The 14,249-nt window shown below is 49.2% G+C and overlaps 1 protein-coding gene across 5 annotated transcripts in view; it reads left to right on the plus strand.

Annotated features, from left to right (window-relative positions):
- The first annotated feature begins 251 nt into the window (after window positions 1-251).
- Window positions 252-14,249, plus strand: part of SULF2 (sulfatase 2) — a 140,775-nt gene continuing 126,777 nt past the window's right edge. For 2 of the 5 annotated variants that reach the window (XM_049869893.1, XM_049869889.1), the window contains exon 1: window positions 892-1,025. The gene's annotated coding sequence lies outside the window, so the exon portion shown is untranslated. Of the gene's footprint in view, window positions 358-445; window positions 542-891; window positions 1,026-14,249 lie in introns of those variants that run through there. The other 3 variants (XM_049869892.1, XM_049869891.1, XM_049869894.1) reach the window with 3 other exon arrangements.

Consider the following 14,249-nt stretch of genomic DNA (forward strand, 5'->3'; position numbering starts at 1 on the left):
ACGTGTTGTTACGAGGGGGCGCCCAGGCCGGGGCTGTCCCACACCCCGCGGAACACTTGGCTCCTTCCAGCTCGAAGGGAGGAGAAAAAGAAAGCGAAAAAGAGGCAAGAATCTCTTCGTCTGCAGCTAGGTGGACCTGGTCGGTGGCCCTCCTGACTTTATTACAATATTTGATTGATTACAGGTGCCCCCCTCTCCGTTTGTGTGGCGCGCGCGCGCTCACACACACACACACGCACACGCACACACACACACACGACTCGGGCTTGCGTCCCTCCCTCCCTCCTAGCTCTTGGACGAATCCCACATCTGTTTCAACTCTGCGCCGAGGGCGAGACGGGAGCGAGTGTGTGCCTGGTGAGTGTGCGTCCGTGTGTCCCGGGTAGGGTGCGCGCCCGTCGCCGGGAGCGCGGCCATCGGGGTCCGGAGGCATCGGGACGCTGCGAGCGGCAGGGACCTGGCTCGCCCCCCGTCCGAGGCCGGACTTCGGGGGCAAAGGCCGTGCGCCGGGGCAGCTGGGCCTCGCGTCCCCGAGCCGAAGGTAAAGCGTCGCACAGTCCTCGTCCCCGGCTCCCCGCCGCCTGCGGTCCCTGTCCCCAGTTCTCCGGCTCCCCGACGCCCACGGTCCCGGACCTCGACTCTCCCAGCCCGCCGCTCCCTCCCCCGCGCGGAGGCCGGCAGCACGCGGGAGGAGGGGGCCTGGCCGCGCGGTGCCAAGGGGCTGGTTGGGGCCGCGCCGCCGGCCGCGCAGGGGCGACTAAGAGCGGCCCGGGCGGGGCGCGGAGACGGACTTTGGCGAGGGCGGCGCGCCGGGGCGGGGGCCGGGGCGGCGGCGGAGCAGGAGGCGGGGAGGAGGAGGAGGAGGGAGAGGAGGAGCAGCAGCCGCGCTCGCCCGGGGATGCAGCAGCGGCGGCGGCGGCAGCAGCAGCAGCGGCGCGGAGTCCACTGCGCCCCGCGGCCCGGCTGGGCTGCGGCAGAGGCAGCGGCGCCCCTAGCCGGCTGAGGCCACCCGGGTAGAGCTCGCGGTGAGTGGGGAGTAGGGGCAGGTGGGCGGGGCAGGGGCGCTGGGCCTGGTGGGAACCCCCGTGGCTGGAGCCCGAGCCTCTCCTGGGTGCGAGCTCCGCCCAGGTGAGCCGGGGTCGGCCCGAGCGCCGCGCGCCAAGGGGTACCCGGCAAGCAGGAGGAGAGAGGCGCCGGCTGGCCGGCCGCAGGGGGATGACCCCTTTGACCCCGCAGGCGGGCTGAGCAAGCCGCTGACCCGCGGACGTGCCACTCCGTGCCCTGGAGGCCCCGGAGGAAGCGCGCCTGAGCCCGCCGGCCGCAGGAGAATGGCCCCGCTGACCCCTTTGGATTTAGACCCAACGGACGAGTTAGAAACCAGCCCACGTGGGGCTTGCCCGGGCAGGACAGGAGAAAGCGGTGCACCGGATCTCAGAGTGACTGGGAACTCGCAGATACCAGAAGGGCAAAGAGGATTGAAAAGGCAAACTTCCTTCCGGGCCGGGCGGACCCAGTTCTCATAGCCCGGTAGAGAGATCTTTCCTCCCCGGGCTCCCGAGGGTTTCAAAAGTCTGACTGCGAAGTTGCAGCGATTTCTAGGAGTGAACTTAAAAATAATCATTGCTTCTACCAGTTCATTCATCCATTCATTCCACAAGCATTTATGGCTCACCACCTCGTGCCAGGGAAGCATGGGAAAACGTTATCTCCTCCCTGCCTGCCAGAGCCACCGATCCACATGGAGGGCAGCCGGGTAAAGATGTGGGCCCTAGAGTGGAGAAACCTGCAAATCCTAGTTTCCAACGGTGGCCTCTGTCGGCAATTCCCCACCTGCCCACAGACTGAAGGCCACGCCCCTGCATACAGTAGGCGCCTGTGTGCAGTAGGAAGAGCAAGCACAGGCCTTCATTTAGACAACCCCATTTTCCTTGCCCCCTTCTTGAAGGTTCTGATTCATCCCTTGCCCCTCTCCTTTCTGGACAGTCTTCCCTGCAGCTTGTTTTAATCACTTTTTGAGTTAAAAGTCAATATTTAATTAACCAAGTAATTACATTCAGCTTACGTTTGAATCTGGGTATTTGCACATCTGTCATGTTGGGACAGCCGCCCTCTCGCCCCTCCATCTGTCCCCTGCCTCTTTGGCACAGTGCTCCCCTCCCTCCTTTGGGGCAAAGAAGGGGAGGCTGCCCTGAGCAGATTCTCTGGGGAGGTACTTGGGAAGCAGGGGAGATGGGCTGTCCCCGGAGGACAGCCGGGCTGGCGACACTCCCCAGAGCAGGAAGAGTTACTCTCATCTTGTAGTTAATATGAAGGGGATTTCTTTCTTAACTCGGCTACCCATTACAGAACCACTAGAGGGTTTTAATTAAATTAGAGCCATTCATTAAATATGGAAAGGGGGTGGGGAGGACAGACTGAAGACCACTGGCCCTCCAGGATGTTCTCCCAGCTTTGCTTGTTGGCCAGGAGAGAAGACTCCCTCAGAACAGCCTGTCCGTGTGTGTAATTTAACGTTCTAATAAGCAGCTCAAAGGGTGATAGTGATGGACTTAACTAATGAGGTTGGACTTTTGCACATAAAGTATCTTCCTTCCTCCGTGAAGTTTACGTACATAAAGGCGAGCTGTTGCTTAACTGCTCCACGACTGGAGTGGGTTTGGGGTTTGAGCTTTGTGTATGTTTCCTGGATTTTATTTGAATTGATGGCTTTTTCTGAAACCCTAATAACACGTGTAGTTTTCAAGCTTAAGGATTAACTGATGAGTTGATTGTAAAAAGCTTGGGCTTGACGACAACAATGTGGCTATGCGTGGCAGTGTGTGTATGTGTGTGCATGTGCACACATGTGGCAGTACGTGTGTGTGCATGCACGTGCGTAGCGGTATTATATGTGTGTGCATGCGTGTGCATGTAACAGTGAGTATGTGTGTGCTCGTGTAGCAGTGTGTGTGTGCATGTGCACATGCGTGTGGCAGTATATGTGTGTGCATGTGACAGTATGTGTGCTCGCGTGGCAGTGTGTATATGTGTGTGACAGTGTGTATATGTGTGTGCGTGTGGCAGTGTGTATATATGTGTGCTTGCATATGCGTGTGACAGCATGTGTGTGTGTGTGGCAGTGTGTGTATATGTGCATACATGTGGCAGTGTCTGTATGCTCGTGTGGCAGTGTGTATATGTGTGTGCATGTGGCAGTGTGTATGTGTGTGTGCACAAGTGGCAATATATGTGTGTGCATGCACATATGTGGCAGTGTCATGTGTGTGCATGAGTGTGCATGTGGCAGTGTGTATGTGTGTGCTCATGTGGCAGTGTGTATATATGTGTGCATGTGCACATGTGTGGCAGTATGTGTGTGTGTGCACGTGCACATGAGTGTGGCAGTATATGTGTGCGTGCACGTGCGGCAGTGTTATACGTGTGTGCATGAGTGTGCGTGTGGCAGTGTGTATGTGTGTGCTCATGTGGCAGCGTGTATATGTGTGTGCATGTGCACATGTGTGGCAGTATATGTGTGTGTGCATGCACGTGTGTGGCAGTGTTATACGTGTGTGCATGTGGCAGCGTGTATGTGTTTGCTCATGTGGCAGTGTGTATGTGTGTGTGCACATGAGTGTGGCAGTATATGTGTGCATGCACACGTCCAGTGTTATACGTGTGTGCATAAGTGTGCATGTGGCAGCGTGTATGCGTGTGTGTGGCAGTGTGTTTATGTGTGTGCATGCACATGTGTGTGGCAGTGTGTGAGTGCGCCTGCACGTGTATGGCAGTATGTGTGCGTGTGTGCACAAGTATGTGTGTCCTGTCCAACAGCTTGATGCGACAGTCATCTGAGGACCCAGTTGGTATGCATTTGCACACCCACTGACACTTTTTGATTTTGTTTCTTTTCTTGGTTTGTGACTTAGGAGATCTCATGTGTTATAGAATAGAACTTCTCCATCGGGTTTTCTTGGCCGTAATCTTTACGGAAGATCACCAAGCTTTTCTCCCACAGTGCCGCTGGATGGGTTCAAACTGCCAACATTTTGGTTACCAGCCAAGTGCAACTGTGTGCAAACCAGGGACTTTTGCATGCCTGCTAATGTTTGAAAGCCTACCTTTTTATTCGGGGCTAACGTTTCCCTCTCTGTTTTTCTGGATCTGGTCAAACCAGGCAAGTCTGGGCCTACCTCTGGTGGGCAGCTTCTCATCTCCCGAGTTAGCCAGATGGGGATTGTCACCCACTCCAGCACGTGTTGGCCATTATGTGTTTATAGACTTTGCCCCTCAGAAGGAGACCGAGAGCCATGTCCTGCAGAAGATCAGCATTTCTGCCCACTTTGTAGTTAAAAGAAAGGACTTAGCCTAGATTTAAGGTGGTAGGTAAGGCTTTCCTAGTGTTTCATAGGCCAGGCACTGTTCTGAGTCCTTTACACATATTAATGCATTTAATCCATGTGACAACCCTGTGAACTAGGTGCTGTGGTTGTCGCGTGTTAAAGATAGGGGAACCAAGGCACAGAGAGGATTCTTGACTCACCCTCAGCAGGTAAGTGGTGGAGCCAAGGTTCAAAGCCAGGCGCTCAGGCTCCAGGGCCCATACTCCAAACCACTGTACCATCCTGCCTCAACAACCTTGGCCTTTTCTTCCAAATGTAGAAGAAACACTTGCTCGGCGGAAGAAAACCTATTGAGACAATAAAACTTCAGGAGGTAGAGACTCCCCCAGTAGTCCCACCTGTGTCCACTAGCATCCACTTTTGGGGGAGTTTCAGGTTTGTGTTTTGCTTTCCTTTGTGCTGGAGAAAACATGCAGTTTCTGGTGGCTTTTCATTCTGCCTGTGAGGCTGCACACACGTTGCCCTCTACTCAAAATGCGAAGTGGGATACCAAATATGGCTGAAGAGAAAAAACTACGGCGTCCGAGAGGAAGGTATTAGTCCCTGAAATCACAGTGAGACCCTTCTGTGACTGGAGACAGAGTTGTGCTAGCCTGTCTCTCCAGGGGTGGTTGCGGGTCCAGAACACTGCTTCCAGCTGGGCCCTGTGGCCAGTGGATGGGGAAGGCGAGGCCTCTCACGCTGCCCTGTTGGCTAAGGAGGACTTCCTGGGGCCCGGCCTTTACTGGGCCTTCTTGTGAAGGCCTCTGTTGGGGAATCTGCAAAAGCCCCTCATCTCGCCAGATTCAAGGCGCTATCCAATTGGGAGATTATTAAGATCATTATAATAAATTGGCATCCTGAAAAATGGTGAGATTGCCTAATTGGGGTGGTTGCTAGGGAACCATCCTGACTCAAAGCCTAAAGGGGAAGAGGTGCTGGCCTGGCCACGGTTAGGTGTTAGGGTGTTAGGTGTTAGGGCTACGGTTAGGTGTTAGGGCCACGGTTAGGTGTTAGGGTTATGGGCCCAGAGCTAACAGGCAGGAAGTGAGAGAAGCCTTCTTCATCCATGTTGGCTGGTGTTTACTGAACACCTGCTCTGTGCAAATTGCAAATGGAATACCAGTTGGGGTATTTTCCCAGAAGGACAGCAAAGTAATCAAAATCCTTTCTTTTGTAAGCAGCAGAAAGGGGGAAAGAAAACCTCTCCAACCAGCTTAAGAGGAAACAACCGGACTTGCTGGCCTTCATAGCCCAGAAGTCCTCAGGTAGCCCTACCTTCAGGTACAGCTGGATTCTAGGCTCAAACTGCATCCTGAGAAGTCGGTTTCTCACCGTCTCTGCGCTGCCTCCACGGAGTTGGTTTCTTTCTCCAACTCTGAGGGGCGGAGTGGTTAAGAGAGCCAGACTGCCTGGCTGCCTGCCCCGCGGTGTGAACTTGAGCTTGGTACTTAATCTTTCTGTACCTCACATTCTCATCTGACAAATGAGGATGATGATAGCACCCGTCTCCTGGTTTGTGGTAAAGGATAAAATGAGATCATCCATGTCAAGTGCTTAGTGCGGGTCTGACACAGGTAAGCCCTCTATAAACATTGGCTGTGACCATACTTGAGGTGTCAAGATGACGGCTGAGGAGCTGGCGCCTCATCTTCTCTGGGCCAACCACACAGTAAAGAGCCTTCGGTAACGCCCACCCACTCCCCAAGTGCCCCTCTGGTTGGACTGTTCTATATCACGTGCTCACTACTGAAGCATTCACGAGCCAAGGCAATGAATTGCCAACAATTGACTTAGGCCAGGGTCGCAGTTCCCACCCTAGAGCTGGAGGGCTGACCAACTGAGGCCCCAAAGCCTGAGGGAACAAAAAACCAGCCAGTTACTGTGGATTCTGACTCATGGTGACCCCATGTGTGTTGAAGTAGAACTGTGCTCCATAGAGTTTTCACTTTGGAAGTATATTTCCAGGATTTTCTTCTGAGGCACCTCAAGGTAGACTCAAACCACTAACCTTTCAGTTAGCAGCTGAGCACTTAATCTTCTACCACCTGGAGACCCCACAGGGACTCCATAGTTCCCCAGTAAAAAAGAAGCCTAGTTGCTAGGGGACAAATAGCCAATGCCTGTGACCAGAGGGGAGGGAAGGGGGGACGCTAATGTGAGCGGTGATGGTAATGGAGTTGTCTCCATTCTGTCTCAAGGGTGCAGCCTAGCCTTGATCCTGTGCTTTCTGGCGGCCACCTTCCACCATGAGAATTGTCTGGAGATATTTGTTCAAAAAGGAAAATTCCAGACTCCACTGAATCAAACTCCCAGGGAGGATCCTGGAAGCTAGGCAATGAACCAGTGTGTGTTCTGTGTCAGTAGGGAGGTTTGGGAAAGAGAAACCCTGTCTTCCTGCCTAACGTGGAGGCTGCGGAAGGCAGGGAAAATGCTCTCCAGGAGAACAGGGTGTGAAGGCTTTCAGTAAATTGCTGTACACATTCAGAGGGCATTCTTTCTCTTTGTCAGCACCCATGGAATTTTTGTGTGTGTGTGTGTGTGTGTTTTAGGTGAAACTTTACAGCTCAAGTTAATCTCCCATTCAAAAACTTATATACATATTGTTTTTTTACATTGGTTGCAATCCCCACAATGTGACAGTACAAACCCCCCTACGTACACACCAAGTTCCCTGTGTGCATTCGTCCAGTTCCTTTCCCTTCCTGTCTTTTGGTCTTGCTTTTGCACAGGACTTGCCCATTTGATCTCTTCTATTTGATTGAACTGAGAAGAAGCATGTTTCTCACGTGTGTTATTTTTTGTTTTACGTTGTTGTTGTTAGGTGCCGTCTAGTCGGTTCCGACTCATAGCGCCCCTATGCTCAGCAGAACAAAATACTACCTGGTCCTGTACCATCCTCACAATTGTCGCTATGCTTAGCCCATTGTTGCAGCCCCTGTGTCAGTCCATCTCATTGAGAGGCTTCCTCTTTTTTGCTGACCCTCTACCGAGCATGATGTCCTTCTCCAAGCACTGATCCCTCCTGACAACATGTCCAAAGTATGTGAGATGCAGCCTCACCATCCTTGCTTCCAAGGACCATTCTGGCTGTACTTCTTCCAAGACAGATTTGTTCATTCTTTTGGCAGTCCATGGTATATTCAGTATTCTTCGCCAATACCACAATTCAAAGGCGTCAGTTCTTTGGCCTTCCTTATTCATAGTCCAGCTTATTCATTGTCCAGTTTTCACATGCATTGAAAATACGTGCTATTGAAAACACCATGGCTTGGGTCAGGCACACCTTAGTCCTCAAGGTGACGTCTTTGCTTTTTAACACTTTAAAGAGATCTCTTACAGGCAATTTTCCCAATGCAATGTGTGTTTTGATTTCTTCACTGCTGCTTCCATGGGTGTTGGTTGTGGATCCAAGTAAAATGAAATCCCTGACAGCCTCAATCTTTTCTCCCTTTATCATGATGTGGCTTATTGGTCCAGTTGTGAGGATTTTTGTTTTCTTTATGTTGAGGCATAATCCATACTGAAGGCTGCAGTCTTTGATCTTCATCAGTTTAAGTGCTTCGAGTCCTCTTAATTTTCACCAAGCAAGGTTGTGTCATCTGCATAATGCAGGTTGTTAATGAGTCTTCCTCCAATCCTGATGCCCTGTTCTTCTTCATATAGTCCAGGTTCTCGGATTATTTGCTCAGCATACAGATTGAATAAGTATGGTGAAAGGATACAACCCTGACGCACGCCTTTCCTGACCTTAAACGATGCAGTATTCCCTTGTTCTGTTCAAACGACTGCCTCTTGATCCATGTACAGGTTCCTCATGAGCACAATGAAGTGTTCTGACATTCCCATTCTCCAAATGTTATCCATAATTCGTTATGATTCACACAGTCAAGTGCTTTTGCATAGTCAATAAAGCACAGGGAAACATCTTTCTGGTATCCTCTGCTTTTAGCCAGGATCCGTCAGACATCAGCAATAACATCCCTGGTTCCACATCCTCTTCTAAATCTGGCTTGAATTTCTGGCAGTTCCCTGTCGATGTATTGCTGCAGCCGCTTTCAAGTGATCTTCAACAAAATTTTGCTTGCGTGTGATATTAATGATATTGCTCAATAATTTCTGCATTTGGTTGGATCACCTTCTTGGGAGTAAGCATAAATATGGATCTCTTCCAGTCAGTTGGCCAGGAAGCTATCTTCCAAATTTCTTGGCAAAGACCAGCGAGCACTTCCAGGGCTGCGTCCAATTGTTGAAACAGCTCAATTGGTATTCCATCAATTACAGGAGCCTTTTTTTTCGCCAGTGCCTTCAGTGAAGCTTGGACTTCTTCCTTCAGTACTGTTGGTTCCTGATTATATGTTACCTCCTGAAATGGTTGAACGTTGACCAATTCTTTTTGGTATGGTGACTGTGTATTCCTTCCATCTTCTTTTGATGCTTCCTGCGTCATTTAGTATTTTTCCCGTAGAATCCTTCAGTATTATTACAACTGGAGGTTTGAATTTTTTCTTCAGTTCTTTCAGCTTGAGAAATGCTGAGCCTGTTCTTCCCTTTCGGTTTTCTATCGCCAGGTCTTTGCACATTTCATCGTAATACTTTACTTTGTTTTCTCAAGCTGCCCTTTGAAATCTTCTGTTCGGCTCTTTTACGTCATCATTTTTTTCCTTTTGCTTTAGCTACTCGACATTCAAGAGCAAGTTTCAAGGTCTCATCTGGCATCCAGTTAGGTCTTTTCTTTCTCTCCTGTCTTTTTAATGACGTCTTGCTTTCTTCATGTATGCTGTCCTTGATGTCATTTCATAACTCGTCCGGTCTTCGGTCACTTGTGTTCAACATGTCAAATCTATTCTTGAGATGGTCTCAAAATTCAGGTGGGATATACTCAGGGTTGTACTTTGGCTCTCATGGACTTGTTCTAATTTTCTCCAGTTTCAGCTTGCATATGAGTAATTGATGGTCTGATCTGCAGTTGGTCTCTGTGCCTTGTTCTGACTGATGGTATTGAGCTTTTCCATCGACTCTTTCCACAGATGTAGTCAGTTTGATTCCTGTGTATTCCATCTGGCGAGGTCTATGTATATAGTCAATGTTTATGTTGGTGAGAAAAAGTATTTGCAATGAAGAAGTCGTTGGTCTTGCAAAATTCAATCATGCAACCTCCAGCATCATTTCTGTCACCGTGGCCGTATTTTCCAACTACGAATCCTTCTTCTTCACTTTCAACTTTTGCTTTCCAGTCACCAATAATTATCAGTGCATCCTGATTGTATGTTCTATCAATTCCAGACTGCAAAAATTGGTAAAAATCTTCAATTTTCTTCATCTTTGGCTTTAGTGGCTGATGCCTAATTTTGAATAATAGTCGTATTAACTGGTTTTCCTTGTAGGTGCATGGATATTATCCTATCAGTGACAGCGTTGTACGTCAGGATAGATCTTGAAATGTTCTTTTTGACAATGAATGCAACGCCGTTCCTCTTCAAGTTGTCATTCCCGGCATAGTAAATCAAATGACTGTCTGACTCAAAATAACCAACATCAGCCCATTCCAGCTCACTAATTCCTAGGATATCAGGCTTTATGCGTACCATTTGATTTTTGATGATTTCCAATTTTCCTAGATTCATACTTTGTATATTCCATGTTCCGATTATTAATGGATGTTTGCAGCTGTTTCTTCTCATTTTGAGTCATGCCACATCAGCAAACGAAGGTCCCAAAAGCTTGACTCCGTCCACGTCATTAAGGTCGACTCTACTTTGAGGAGGCAGCTCTTCCCCAGTCATCTTTTGAGTGCCTTCCAACCTGAGGGGCTCATCTTCTAGCACTGTATCAGACAATGTTCTCTGCTATTCATTAGATTTTCACTGACTAATTCTTTCCAGAAGTAGACTGCCAGGTCCTTCTTCCTAGTCTGTCTTAGTCTGGAAACTCAGCTGAAACCTGTCTGCCATGGGCGACCCTGCTGGTATTTGAATACCAGTGGCATAGCTTCCAGCATCATAGCAACACACAAGCCCCCACGGTACCACAAACTGACAGACGTGTTTTTTGTTTTATAGGCCTATCTAATCTTTGTCTGAAAAACGGGCTTCAGGGATGGTTTCAGTTCTGGGTTAGCGCAGTATCCAGGGCCGTAGTCTCGGGGGTTTCTCCAGTCTCTGTCAGACCAGTAAGTCTGGTCTTTTTTCGTCCCCCGGAATTATTGAGCATCTACTGTGTGCTAGTTGCTGTGTTAGGCTCTGGGGTGAACAAGACAGAAGCCTGCTTTCCTGGAGCCCCCGTTCCAGAGGGTGAGAAACAGATGCTAAACAAGCAGACACATCCATGAGTCTTTTGGAAGGTGACAAGCTCTACGGTGGACACGCAAAATAGTGACTTGATGGAAAACGACCACATCGGTGGGAAAGGGGTGGGGGACAACGTTCGGCAGGAGGTCAGGGAAGGCTTCTCTGAAGATGTGACCCCTGAGCCACGGCCTCACTTTTGAGAAGGAGCTGGTGTCTGGTGAGAAGAACGTTCCAGGTGGAGGGAAGAGCAAGGACAAAAGCCCAGAGGAGGCATGGCCTGCCCAGGACACCTGTACCAAATACTACAGCAGCCCATTGGGATGGAGGGTAGTGGGTGAAGGGAGGGTGGTAGGAGGTGAGGTCAGAGGTGAACCATATAGGCCAGGGTGAGAAACTCAGATTTTATTTTAATGAAATGGAAAGGCATTGAAGCGTTTTAAGTGAGGGAATGGCGTGATTTCTGTTTTCGAAGATCTCTGTGGCTACCATGAGAAGGATGCCTTGTATGTGGAAGCTGGGGGGCCAAGGCAGTGGTGTCACTAGGGTTGGTGTCACCCCCCATGGACCGCCTCCTGTACCAGATCATACAGAATCCTTAGAGATGTTTTTTCACTAATGTTCCTCGTAAATCATTATTCCCATATATCACTCCTTCTTTACCTTTGATTACTACTTCATTCTCAAAGAAGTATTGATATAAGTTCACAAATCCTAATTACCACAATATTTTGTCAAATTTCACCAAGAAATTTGACAAAATCAGCAACTATAAAAACACTGGCAGCAATGAAGACAACAGTGCGTGCTAGTAGCGTGTGCAGATGAAACCATGTGATTCAAAGCGTCATTGTAATTGGGTAATAATGACAGCTCTGACCAGAGTGCATTAGAAGGTTCAAAAAGTAAATTAGCATAGAGTTTTAGCCTTGTAAGTATATTGATACTTGTACTTGGGCTTACAAAAAAATGTTTTTGCTGTTATAATTAACTATAGGGATATTTTTATGGACAGTCATTTTGGTGTCACCCCCTCTGACGGTGTCACCCAGTGTGGTCCACACCCTCCGCACCCTCCTGGTGACATCGCTGAGCTAGGGTGGGCCTGACGGTGGTATCCGTGGAGATGGTGTAAATGGGTGCATCGGGGATAGATTTTGGGGATAGAGGCAGTAAGACTTCCTGGTCGTTCTCAACCTGGTTGATTTTGTTCCTCAAGGGACACTTGACAATGTCTGGAGACATATAGTAGCCACCACTGGGGGGCGGGGTTGCTACTGGCACCTAGTGGGTAGAGCCTAGGCACGTTGCTAAACATCCTTGAATGCACAGAACAGACCCCACAACAAATTGTTTTTGTTGTTAGTTGCCACCAAGTTGATTCCAACTCATGGAGATCCCATGTGTTGGCAGAGTAGAACCATGGTCCATAGGGCTTTAAAGGTTGTGACCCTTTGGAATCAGATAGACAGGTTTGTCTTCCAAGGCACCTCTAGGTGGGTTTGAGCTGTCAATCTTTTGGCTGTTAGTTGAGCACTTAACCATTTGTACCACCCAGGGACTCACAAAACAAAGGATCCATCCCCAGATGTCAATAGTGCCAAGGAATCAAAGATGACTGGCAGCCCAGCATAAGGTGATTCCTAAATGGGGAAGACTAGGAGAGAAGGTTTGGTGGGTAGGTTGATGGGGGAGATCAGGAGTTTAGTTCTGGAGGTGTTGGGTTTGAGCTGCCACTCTACCTGGATGTCTGAAAGCTCGCTGGTTGGAGGATATACAAGCCTGGAGCTGGTTGAGGCTAGCAACCTAAATCTTTAAGCCATGGGATTGGGCTCCATCAACAGGGAGGATGTATTCTCTTCTTTGCTGTGGTTCTCCCCTGCTTCACCCAGTGCCCATCAGGCCTCTATTTGCTGACTATTTTTAGCACGTCCCACATGCTCACTCCTCTTGGTGTTCCCAGGCCAAGCCCCTCCTTTTCCCCCCTGTGCTGCTTAGTGGTTAGCAGATAGAACTAAGTAATGGTCACTTGGTAGCAGATCCCCTTGGGAAGTTGCTTAGGATCCTGTGGGATCCCGGTCCTCACAGGCAGCACCATTCTTCCTTGGTGGACCAGCTGCTGGCATGGCCTCTGAGCGTCTCCTCCAGCCCGATTTTGTGAAATTCTACCAGAGACCACCACTGTTCTGAGTTCCCCATGGTCTCTTCATTTGATTCCAAAGCACATGTTGCCCAGTGGCCTTGGCCTCTGACACATGGTGTCGTCTTATGAAAGGCCTGGCCCACAGCTCTGCACACCTGGACCTTTCTGGAGACGTCTGTAAATTCGATCTTACTCCCAGAGTCGTTGGTTGTGAGCAGCTCTTGTGTATGTGAGTTGATGGGCTGGGACATCCCTGGGGACCATGAGCTGTGCCCAAGATGTGTTTGGCCAGGTGGGAGCCAGATGTGTTCAGGAAAGAAACCAGCCAACACCCTTTCTTGTTGGCTTTGAGTCAGGGTCCCAGTGGGGGATTTGACCCATCTCAGTAGCCAGAGAAGTGGAGCTTTTTTGCAAGAGGCTGAACAAAACTGTTAGCCAACAGAAGTTCAGGGGATGTTCATGCTCTGGTGAAAATCAGACCCTCCAAAAGCTGCGTTAGAGACAGATGCTGTCCACGGACTTCTGAATGCAGGTCATTCATCTCACTAGTTCAGAGAATACGAAAGCCTGCTGGGATTCTTAGTGGCTTGGAGGCCTAATCATTTGAGCACTCAGCTGTTTCTATTGCTTAAGCTGAGAGTAGCTTAAGCAATAGAAACATTTAATGATCTCATGTACCAAGGGTTCCAAAGGCAGGGAGCGCCTAGGCTGGCTTGGCAGTACAATGATGTCATTAAGGACTCAAGATCTTTCTGTTCTCTTCCTCTGTCCTCATCATGTCTTTGGCCCTGTTGCCTCATGGTCTCAAAATAGCTGCCACAGCTCCAGACATCACATCCTCATACAAAGTGGGAATAAAGGGGTAGACTCCTTACTATCTCTCTTTTAATCAGAGAGCAAAAATCATTCCAATAAGTCCCCACCCCAGCAGACTTCCTTGGGTCTCATTCTTCCAGGGCTGGGTTTTGCTGTTAGTTGTTGTCAGTTGCCTTCAAGGTGGCTCCAACTCACGGCAAACTTGTGTATAACAGGATGAAATATTGCCTGGTCTGCTGCCATCTTCACGATCATTAGTGTGTGTGAGTCCATTGTGGTGGCCCTTGTGTCCATCTCATTAACGGTTTCCCTCGTTTTTTTTCTTGGTCCTCTACTTTACCAAACATAATGTCCTTTTCTAGCAGTTGGTCTTTCCTGATGACTAAAGTAAGCAAGTTGAAGTCTCACCATCCCCCCTTCTAAGGCACGTTCTGGTTGTATTTCTTTTAAGAGTGATTTGTTTTAGGTTTTGTACTCACCCCTAAACACGATACTAGGGAAGGGAAATGGGATTTTCATGTTTGACTTAGCTCAGGGGTTCCCAATATTAATGGATCAAACACTCTCTTCTTATAGCAATTTTTTAAAAATATTTTACTGTGTTTTAGGTGAAAGTTTACACAGCGAATTAGATTCCCATTC

This window comes from Elephas maximus, chromosome 25, assembly GCF_024166365.1.
Source record: "Elephas maximus indicus isolate mEleMax1 chromosome 25, mEleMax1 primary haplotype, whole genome shotgun sequence".
In the NCBI taxonomy this organism is placed as follows: domain Eukaryota; kingdom Metazoa; phylum Chordata; class Mammalia; order Proboscidea; family Elephantidae; genus Elephas; species Elephas maximus.